The sequence below is a fragment of the Mandrillus leucophaeus genome, unplaced genomic scaffold (assembly GCF_000951045.1).
Source record: "Mandrillus leucophaeus isolate KB7577 unplaced genomic scaffold, Mleu.le_1.0 Scaffold34, whole genome shotgun sequence".
Lineage (NCBI taxonomy): Eukaryota > Metazoa > Chordata > Mammalia > Primates > Cercopithecidae > Mandrillus > Mandrillus leucophaeus.
Window position 1 is genome coordinate 6,222,166 of NW_012103587.1, and position 11,634 is coordinate 6,233,799.

Sequence of the window (11,634 nt, forward strand, 5' to 3'; positions counted from 1 at the left end):
CTCCACCCTCAAGCCTGGAACCTCTACCCTAAGTAAAAACAGTTGACCCTTATACAGAAGGGCTGGGCTCCCGGCTAAACTCCACCCTCAAGCCTGGACCCTCGGCCCTAAGTGAAAGCAGCTGATCCCATTCCAAATGACTGCCTTTTTGGCCCACCCTGCCCCCTGTCCTGTGCCCACAAAAGCCAGACCAGCGGGCAGGAAAAAAAGAAGGGAGCAACACAAGCTGCTGATGGACCAGGATGGAAGCGGCTGAGTGGGGAGCCGAGAAACAGCAATTGAGCCAGGGAGAACTTCAGATGGTGCAGCTTTGGAGGGGAGCCCAGCCAGAGACGGCTGGCCTTCAGGGAAAGATCACTTTCTTCCTGCACCATCTCCTTTCCAGTTCCCCTTCCACTGAGAGCCACTTCCACTGTTCAATAAAGCCTTCCACATTCATCATCTTTCAAACAGTTCATGTGACTTGGTTCTTCCTGAACACCCAACAAAAACTGTGTCAAAAAGGGCAGGTGCAGGAGTCTGTCACCCTCACTCTTCACCGAGCTGTTAACACTTAGCTGTCCACAGACTGCAGGCTGAGTGAAATGAACCACTCCGGAAGGGTCAAGGTCAAGGGAAAAATCCCGTCTCAATAGAGTCTTCAACCTGCTCCCCAGGGGTCCCTGATCCTGGAGTACACTCCATTGGGAAGGTCCCCCCGACACTGAATAGGGCTGAGCTGGGTCACCAATAGGGTATTATAAATAGTGTGTGACATCCAGGGCCGCACACTCTCTCCTCTCTCTCTCCTCTCTCTCTCTTGCATCACTTGCTTTGGGGGAAGCCAGCTGCCACGTTGAAAGGACTCTCAAACAGACCAGTGGAGACTCATGTGATGGAGAGCCGAGACCTTCTGCCCACAGCCGGGAAGAGAGGCCTCCTTCCAGCAGTCTGTGAGTGACCCACCTTAGAAGTGGCTGCCGAACCCCAGTTGAACCAATAGTGCAGCCCTGGCCAACACCTTGATGGCAACGATGAGGATTCCTGAGCTAGACCAATGCCTACGCCAGTACCAATTTTTGAGCTACAGCAACTGTGTGCCATAATAAGTGTGTGTTGTTGTTTCAGGCTGCTAAGCTTTGGAATAACTTGCTGTGTGGATGCATCAGTTATCTATTGCTGTGTAACAAATTACCCCCAAACATAGCAGCTGAACACAACTAACATTCAGTCTCTCACAGGTTCTGTAGGTAAGAAGCCTGGGAGCAGCTTAGTCAAGTTGCTCTGGCTCAGGGCCTCTCATGATGCTGGCCGGGTAAAGTCATCTCAAGGCTTGATGTGGAGAGGGTTGGCTTCCAAGCTCTTTCACGTGGCTGTCAATGAGCCTCAGGCCTCTGTCACCTGGGCCTCTCCATGGGGCTGTTTTGTGATGTGGCTCCTGACTCCCTCTAGAACAAGTAATCACACACACACACACACACACACAGAGAGAGAGAGAGAAAGCACACCTGTCACCTGAAGGAGCATGTTCAGGCTACCATATCAAGATACCATGGACTGTGTGGCTTACACAACAGGAAATCTATTTTTTCCCAGTTCTGGAAGCTAGAGGTCTAAGGTCAAGGTCCCAGAGTGTTGGTGTCTAGTGAGGATTCTCCTCCTGGCCTGTAGATAGCTGCCTTCTCTCTGTGTCCTCACATAGTAAAGAGAGAGAGAAAGCTCTGGTGTTGCCTGCCTTCTTTCTTTCTTTTTGTAAAGAGTCTTGCTCTGTTGCCCAGTCTGGAGTGCAGTGGCACAATCATGGCTCACCGCAGCCTCAACCTCCAAGTCTCAAGTGATCCTCTGGCCTCAGCCTCCCAAGTAGTTGGGACTACAGGTGTACACCAGCATGCCTGGCTAATTTTTGTTTTTTTGTTTTGTTTTGTTTTGTTGTAGAATTGGGGCTTCACTGTGTTGCCCAGGCTGCTCTCAAACTCCTGGGCTCATGCGATCCTCCCACCTTGGCCTCCAAAAATGCTGGGATTACAAACATGAGCCACTGCACCCAGCCATAATTTTTTAAAAAGTATTTTTAGCAGATGGGGGCTCACTATGTTGCCCAGCCTGGTCTCCAACTCCTGAGCTCAAGTGATCCTCCCACCTTAACTTTCCAAAGTGTTGGGATTACAGAAGTAAGCCATGGTGCCTGACTTCTCTTCTTATAAGGACACAGTTCTATCAGATTATGGGTCTACCCTTGTGACCTCATTGAACCTTAATGAACTCTGTAAAGGTCCTATTTCCAAATGCATTCACATTAGGGGTTAGGAGTTTAACAGTAAATTGTAAAGGGACACATTTCACCTCACATTGCTACCCAAGGTGGGAGTTACAGTCCTTTTACGACCCAACATTGGAAGTGACATTTCATCGCATGTGCCGTGTTCCATTTATTAGAAGTAAGTCCAGCTCACATGTGAGGAGAGGGGATTACACAAGAGCATGAATGCCAGGAGGCAGGCATTGGTGGGGGCATTGTAGAGGCTACCTACTACATTAGCAGATAACCCGCAGAAAGGGCACAAAACATGTTTCCACTGTCAACTTCATTTCAGTCTTTTAGAAGCATTCAAAAATGTACTGCAGTTTAGAAAATAGCAGTTCTTTCTTTTTAAATTTCATCCATGTAATAATACATTCACACGGTACAAAAATAATACCTTCCCCTTCCTCTCTTCACCCCCAAAGAGGCCATTACATTTATCCATTATTTGTGTATTATTACATGGTATCTTTATGTGAACACATGCAAATACAATGTATATTCTTATTTTCCACACTTTTTAACATAAATAGTTGCCTGCTGTAATACTGTATTGCGACTTGCTTTTTTTCATTGAAATGTATCTCTTTCTACATCAGTACACAGTTTTCTCATTCCTCTTTTTCAGATGTGCTGCATTGCATTATTTATTCTGGTGGATAGTATAATGTAATTTATTCAATCAGTCTCCTACTGATAGATATATGAGTTACTTTCGATCTTTTTCTATTACACAAAAAAGCTGCAATGAATATTCTTATGCACAGGCATTCTCACATGTACAAGTATTTGGGTGGGATAAATTTACAGACATAGGATAAATGGGTCGAATGTATTTGTACTTGTAATTTTAATGGATATTGCCAAATTAAATTGGTTCATGTTTTCACCAGCTGTGTGTGAGAGACCTTGGGTCCCCATGGCCTTGACGATGCAGTGTGTTACTGTGCTTTGGGATTTGTTCCAATCTCCTAGGTTAAAAAAATGGTATCTCAATATACTTTTATACTTGTGATATTATAAAGTCAGGTTGGACCCTTTTTTCATATGTTTAAGAGTAATTTCTTTTTCCTTTCTGTGTACTGTCTATTCATGTGAAAATGACATTTCCAAGTTTCCTTGTTTTGTTTTGTTTTGTTTTGTTTCATACCAGGTCCTTAACTAGAGTTTCTTGGCCTTCATCTTTACCTCCAATACTGTGGCCCCCAAGACCACCCCCAGGCTCGGTGGCTTCCTAGAAGGCCCACGACTGAGCAAAGCAGGTATGCTCACAGCGACAGTTTATTACAGTGAAAGTGTGCAGACTGAACCCAGCATATGGAAGCAGTGCACGGGGGAGCCCAGGAGAGTTCCAGTTGTCCTCTCCCGCTGGAGTCACAGGCACAGCACTTACTGCCCCCAGCCATGAAGCGTGGCAACACGCACAGACTCCTGCCGGCCAGTGAAGCCCCCCAGCCTTGGTGGGCAGAGTTCTGACTGGGCGATGGTCCTGTAGACTCACCTGACCACCCTCATGGCTGACCTTATTCTCCAGGCCCTACAGAGGTTGAGCGGATAACTGCTTTGTCTAAGAACCCACACCATGAACCACATTGACTCATGTGGGAAAAGGGTCCCCGGTAAACAAAGATGCTCTTTTCAGGCAGGACATCCCAAGGACTTAGAGGCTGGCTGGTCAGCAGCCAAGCCTTTCTTGGGGCAAGGTTAGTCCTCTACTGCACAATTCCCACCCATTTAGAATCTGTGCATGCTTCAAGACCCAGCCAAAAAGACCCCCCAAAAATCCACCTCATTTGTGCAGCCTTCTTCAACGTCCTCAGTGAGCATGAGTAAGAATTAATTTCCCAATTTCTATGCTCCCAAAGCCCTTCCATGACCCTCTGCGACAGACATTAGCCTTGCACACTGAGAGGCCGTGAAGCAGCCCCTTGTTGATATCACCCTTTAGATGTTTTTGCATTATCAAAAAAAGTACACCCACCGCGCTCTCAATTCCAAATGTCTCATTATTCTCTGGTCTCCACTTCTCACCTGGGTAGCTCACTGCCCCCCGTTCTTCAAATCCTGACGTTCTTTTCTTTCACCTGGATCTGTACTCCATTCCTCCTACTTCCTTGTCATGTTTCATCACTCTCCTCTTGGGGAGAAGACGTTGACCTCCAATCAGAACACACACAGTTCGTCTTCATCTCTCTCTGTGCTGAGCTTAGACACTATGTTCCACAGTCATCATCGAACTCTTGTCTATACCCTCAATGCTCAGGGCTCTCTCTCCATCTGTTAGATTCGCCTGCAAAAACAGCAATTCCAGGTAAATCCAACTGTGCATCTACATCGCCCCTGCATGCAGGCAGCTGGAAGTAACTGGGGAACCACCCGCTCATGCCCACTGGCCTTGCTTCAGTTTTCTGGCCATGAATTTCAGTGGATCCTCAGTGCAGTCTAGAAACCCCTTTACGGCTCCCAAAGCCATTTGCTTTCTGTTCACTGATTGCAATAGAAGTAGTAAGAGAAGAATTTCGTGAGTTCTCAGGGCCATATCTCTCAACCTATAGATAGGTTCCATCCTATGACAATGGATGAATGGTTTGCGCTCTGATTTAAGGTCAACCCTTCTCCTTGGTCAGTGCATTCCATCCATCAACTACGTGAGGACATACACATTCCAGAAGTGGTTCTTTTGTCCCCTTGCAATATTATATTTCTTCTCACCACTTGATCAGTCCTGCAATATCTTATAATATCTCTAATTTTTAAGAAAATTGCTATCCCACCTTTTCTCTTTCCTCCCCTCTTCTTTATTTTAGCAAAACCCATTAGAAAAACTGTCCACAGTATTTTCCTCTCTTCACTCTTTTGTTAAGCTACTCTTTTGCTCCCAGCACTCAAGAAAAGAAGTTCCTGTCCAGAAGACCAGTGATCTCAGTGTTGCTGAATTTCAGGTTCAATTCTCTGTCTTCATCTTGACCTGCCTTTAATCAGTACACAGCACCATTGATCGTTTCTTGTTTCCTGAATCAACTTCTTCCTTTGGGGACCCCACTCCCTCCTGTTTCTTACCTCCCTCCACTAGCACCTCCCTCCCCATCTCCTGGGCAAGTTCTTCCTCATTTTTCAATTCCTTAGGTCTCTTTTTTCTCCTCTCCTCTCTTCCTTCTCTTTAAATACAATCTACAGGCTATGACTCTCTTGTCTATGTATCTGGCCTGGACATCTACCTCAGACTCAAGATTTTCACATGCAGCACCTTTCCGGATATCTCTTCTTGTATATCTAGCATAGATCTCAATTTAACATGCTTGAGGCAGAACTCATGGGTTAGTGCGCTCATGCAGCCATCTTCCCCGTCTCCGTCAATGGCAACTTCATTTATCCCGATGCTCCAGCTGAAGACCCTGGAGTCACCTGGACTCCTCTGCTTCCGTCACGCCACACAATCAGCCCATCAGCAAACCCTTCTGGCTCTGGCAGCCTCTGAGGACTTCTCACCACCCTCATCTCTGGGGATTATTGCACTGATTTTCTACCTGTTCGCTCTCGATGCACTCTTGCCCTACTCCAGATAAATCTATTAAAAAGAAGTCAGATTATGGCACTCTTCTGCCCCGAACCTCCCCGGATTATTGCGATGGTCTGCTACCTGGTCTCCCCTCTTCCATCTTTGACTCTCTCTCATGTATTTTTTGCAGAGCAGCCAGAATGCTTCTTTTAGGACATCAGCCAGATTGTGCCTCTCCTGTCTTCAGAATCGTCTGATTACTCCCATATCACTCAGAGGGAAAGTTAAACTCGCCCTACCCCATCCTTGACCCCTGTCTGCTCTCTAATCTCACTGCCTGCTGTGTCCTTCTGCCCATCCAGCTCATCGCTCGTGCCTCAAACACTCTTTCCTGTGATTCTTTGTCTTTCTGCATCATTTCCTTCAGCCGTCTTCTCAAATACTGCTGACTACCATGTAAATAAGAGCACCCCTGCTCTAGGTATTCTGCTCCCCTTACTTATTTTGCTTTATAACACTTATCACTCACAGCCCCCACACTCACACCCCCACACAGTCACCCCCACATGTTCACACCCACACACACTCACCCCCACATGTTCACATCCACACACACACTCACCCCCACACCCCCTGCACACATTCACACCCACACCCACACACCCATACCTCACACACAGACTCACACACCCATACACACATCCACACCCCCCCACACAGACTCACATCCCCCCCACACCCCCACACTTACACCTACACAGACACCCCCGCCACATACACTCACACCCACACATCCACACTGCCCCACACAGGTTCATACACCCCCTCCGTCCCACACCCCCACACCCAGACACACACCCACACACACTTCCACACAGACTCACACCCGGCACACTTACACCTACACACCCACACACACTCACAGCCCCCATGCTCCCACATACACTCACACCCACACCCACACATCCACACCCCCACACACAGACTCACACACCCACACACACATCCAAACCCCCACACACAGACTCACACCCTCCCACAGACTCACATCCCCCCACACAGACTCACACACTCCCACACAGACTCACACACCCACACACAGACTCACATCCCCCCACACACAGACTCACGTACACATCCCTTGTATTTGTCTCTCTCCATTAGCATGTAAGTTCCAAGAGGGAAGAGACTTTATATACATATATAAAGTATTTTTTTTTTTTTTGAGATGGAGTTTTGCCCTTGTTGCCCAGGCTGGAGTCCAATGGAACAATCTCAGCTCACTACACCCTCTGCCTCCCGGGTTCAAGCGATTCTTGTGTCTCAGCCTCCAGAATAGCTGGGATTACAGGGACCCACCAAAACGGCCAGCTAATTTTTTGTATTTTTAGTAGAGATGAGGTTTCGCCACATTGGCCAGGCTGGTCTCAAACTCCTGGTCTCAGGTAATCTGCCCGCCTCAGCCTCCCAAAGTGCTGCAATTACAGGCGTGAGCCACTGTGCCTGGCCCAAGACCTTGTATTTTTTTCATGACTTTCTTCCTAGCAACCTGAATGGTACCTGGCATGCGGCAATGCTCAGAACATATTTGTTAAACCAATGTGCTTTATGTTCTTCCTGTGTGTTCTTCAAAGTCTTTAAAGGCCCTTTCTTCTCCCTAAGACAGCCAGACTTTTGAAAGAGACTGGCCACTCTAAGGGCAGCAGATGATCAGTTCTTGTATTCAAGGCCGATGGTGCAAGAAAGCGGCAGAAGCACCTTAGCAGGCCAAGCTTTCTCTGCCCCTGCTCTGTGTACAAGGCAGCATGGCTGGGGGAGGAGCTGGCCTAGAAGCATCCTGCACACAGGAGCAAGATGGAGACCACGAGCACCCTCTGTGGCAGAGCCTGGGAGCCAGGTGCAGCTGGGTCAGGGCCTGCTTTCCTTCTCGCCCCTGTCCAGTGAGGGCCGCTGACCGAGAGACGGTGGTGAGACTCTTTGGCATGAGCAGTGGCCCAGACAGGCTCAAATGACTTGCAGGATCACCCGATGTGAGGGCTGAAGACACTTGGAAGAGTGGTGGTGTGAAAAGAAAGCTTCCCATTCTTGGCTAAAGGGGGATTAGGAGAAAACTGAATTCCAACAGGTGTATGAAGAGGTGCTGAACCTCGCTAATCATCAGGGAAATGCACATCAACACCGCAGTGAGATGCCACCTCACACCTGTTAGGTGGCTGATACGGTTGGGCTCCGTGTCCCCACCCAAATCTCACCTCCAGTTGCAACCCCCATAATCCCCACATGTCAAGGGAGGAGCCTGGTGGGAGGTGATTGGATCATGGGGGCGGTTTCCCCCAGGCTGTTTTCATGTTGACAGTGAGGGAGTTCTCACGAGAGCTCATGGTTCCATAAACAGCAGTTTCCCATGGGCTTCTCTCACTCTCTCCCGCCGCCTTGTGAAGAAGGTGCCTTGCTTTCCCTTCACCTTCCGCCGTGAGTGTAAGTTTCCTGAGGCCTCCCGAACTGTGAATCCATGAAACCTCCTTTGTTTATACATTACCCAGTCTCTAGTAGTATCTTCACTGCAGTGTGAAAATGGATGAATACAGTGGCTATTAGTATTAAAACTGTATTAAAACGATGTAAGGTGTGTTGGCAAGGATGGGGGGAAAAGGGAACACTTACACATTGTTGGTGAGAATGTAAATTTGTACAGCCTTGATGGAAAATAGTATGGAGGTTCCTCAAAAAGTAAAAAAAAAAAAATTAGAACTCCCATGTGATCCAGCAATTCCACTTCTGGGTATGTATCCAAAGGAAATGAGATCAGTGCATTGAAGAGACATCTGTACACCCAAGTTCACTGCAGCACTATTCACAGTAGCCACGCCAAGGAATCAACTCACGTGTCCACCAATGGATGCATGGAAAAAGAAAATGTGGCGCCTGTATATACACACAGGAGTATTATTCACCCTTAAAGAGAAGGTAATGATGGTAATGATGCCATTTGGGATAACGTGGATGAACCTGGAGGACATCATGCTAAGTGAAATAAACCCTACACGGAAAGACAAATACGGCGTGATCTCACCCACAGGTGGACTCTAAAGTGGTCAAACCCATAGAAACAGAGCAGAAGGTGGTGACCAAGAGTCAAGGGTGAAGGAAATGGGGAGATGTTGTTCAAAGGATACAAACTTGGAGTCATAAGAAGAATGAGTTCTGGAGACCTAATGTGCTGTGTGCTGATAGAGGTAACTATGTGAAGGGATGGATATGTTAACTAGCTCGGTTGTGACAATCATCTCAAAGTGTATACATACTTCAAAACCTCACACTAGACACATTTGAATATATACTCTTTTTATTTGTCAATTATGCCTCCATAAAGGTGGGGAAAAAAAAAGAAAAAAAACCCAGCTGAACTTCCTTCTCAGGAGACCAAATAGGTGAGCACAGCCCCTTCAGGTAGAATTATGTGAGTTAACATGGCCTTGCTGCCCTGAACTTGTGTGTGGACTCCTGGGGCGGAGACTGAGCCCATCTAACAATCTTTGTACACAGTGGCTGCCCATGAGTCTTTATCTCTGTGCCTTGCACCAAGTCGGTGCCCAGTGAATGCTTGGTAAACTGTAAGCACCCGCAGTGTTTGCTAAATACAGTTAGCAAACACTGTGGTCCAGGTTAGAGGAGTATCTCAATTAGGGCACCTCGGGGATTCTCCAATGGCTCAGTGAAAGACAGCTGGGATTTAGTTGGGGCAGCCCTGGCTCAGGGCCGTGGTGTTAGGCAAAGTTGACTGCTGTAAATAGCGCTTCAACACATCTTATGTCCTGCTCACATAATAGTTAGTGCCACTGCGTTGGGGAACTCCTGCTACATGGTGATTCAGGGACCCAGGTCCTTTCCATCTTGGGACTCTGACCTCCTGTGGGGCTGGCAGATGGGGCAAGGGAGAGATCAGGTTGAGAAGGTTCTTATAAGCCAGGTCTTCATTCAACCATGAATTCACTCCCACTCACATTCTACTGATGAAACCTCAGTCATCTCGCTTTAACTACAGGGGAGACTGAGAAATCCTGTCGAGCTGCGTTCCCAAGAGGAAAGGAAGTTGGTTTTGGTGAACACCTTGCAGCTGCAGCCACAGCAGTGGAATGAAGCAGGTGCATCTCCTTCCTCTCTATCCACTCCCTGTTAGGTAGGATCCACGTGGGTTAAGCGTGCTGGCTTCAACAGCAGGGATATGAGGTCAGGGAGGACTCCATGCAGGAGGAATGGAGATGCGTCTAAGCTGGGGGCAGACGGCAGCTTCGAGGGCTCCCTGATGAATGAGCAAACGCTGGCTCCAGCATCTTTACTGCATCACCTGTAAGTGCATTCCTTGCTGTGCAAACTGTTGCTAAGTATTTTTAGTAAGGCCAAAAGTTCCCCTAAGCACCATAATTATCTTGGTTGGAGATGTCAGGAGAGTTTACCGTTAAAGAAGGAGGCGGCTGCTGCAAGCGTGATAATAAGGTACACTCTGTGCTGCTTTTATGGCTGCAGAACAGAACATTCCCGCAGCCGCCTTTACATATGGACAGGGGACTCAATTGTCCTTTGGGGAGCTGTAGAAGGGTAATTGCTCTTCAGCAGACCAGGGTAAGTTATTCTAACCCACATGGCTCACACCTCAGGAGGCAGGAAAATAAATCGGCACTCTGAAAATCTTCCCTCATTAGGCCAGGCTCTGATGAGACCCCGTGGGTCTTGCTGGTCTGAAGGCAGCAAGCAGACCGGCTTCCACGGAATTAGAATCAGCCTCACGTGAGAGCTTTCTTGGACTTGGGGGCAGTGTGAGGGGAATAGACCCTGGGAGTCTGGATCTTCGCAGGAAAGGAAAAGTCATTTTTGAAAAAGTGAGCTTATGGCCAGGCATGGTGGCTCATGCCTGTAATCCCAGAACTTTAGGAGGCTAACGTGGGAGTTTGAGCCCAGGAGTTTGAGACCAGCCTGGGCAATATAGTAAGACCCCATCTCTACAGAAAATATTATAAAAATTAGCAGGGTGTGGTGGTGGGCACCTGTGGTCCTAGCTACTCTAGAGGCTGAGGTGGGAGGATTGCTTGAGCCTGGGAGGTTGAGGCTGCAGTGAGCTATGACCACACAAATGCACTCCAAGCCTGGAGTGACAGAGCAAGACCCTGTCTCAAAAAATAATAATAAAATACCAAGTGGGCTCAGCGAGAGGTGATCAAGTGTGATGCTCAACAAAGTATATTTGGGACGTAGATTCCCCCAATTCAAGGTCAGGCATTACCAGTGACCGGCTTTGTGATCTTGGGCAGAATTCTTAACCTCTCTGTGCCTCAGTTACCTACATGGAGAGTGGAGGTCGTAAGTCCCGTATCAGTCAATTTAGGTTGGTTTGTGCTGCAGAAACATAGGACCCCCCACCCCCCACCATCTCGGTGACTCATCAGAGATTTATTTCAGGGCCACATTTTGTGTCTATTGTGATGTCACATCTTGTTCATTCTGTGAACTGTGTTAACAGAACAGCTCTTGCCTGGGGTGTTGTGGGTCTTGTGGGAGAAGAAAAAGAAAGGAAGTGGGGGATCTTTTCATGGCACTTAAAACTCCAGGGAGCAGCAAAAAAGTCACTTCTGTTCCCATTCCAGTGGACTGAGCAAGTCATATGGCTGTGTCGACATGGGCGGGGCAGTCATGTACGATTCTCCCATAGGGACTGTTCTTAAGGAAGGAACGGGAGTGAATATGTTAAACAACTGCACAGTCTATCCCAGGTCCACAGTCATTCACTGAAAACCCTGGTGCTCCACTGAGCTTTAAGATTTAGAAATTTAGGCCAGGCGTGGTGGCTCACGCCTGT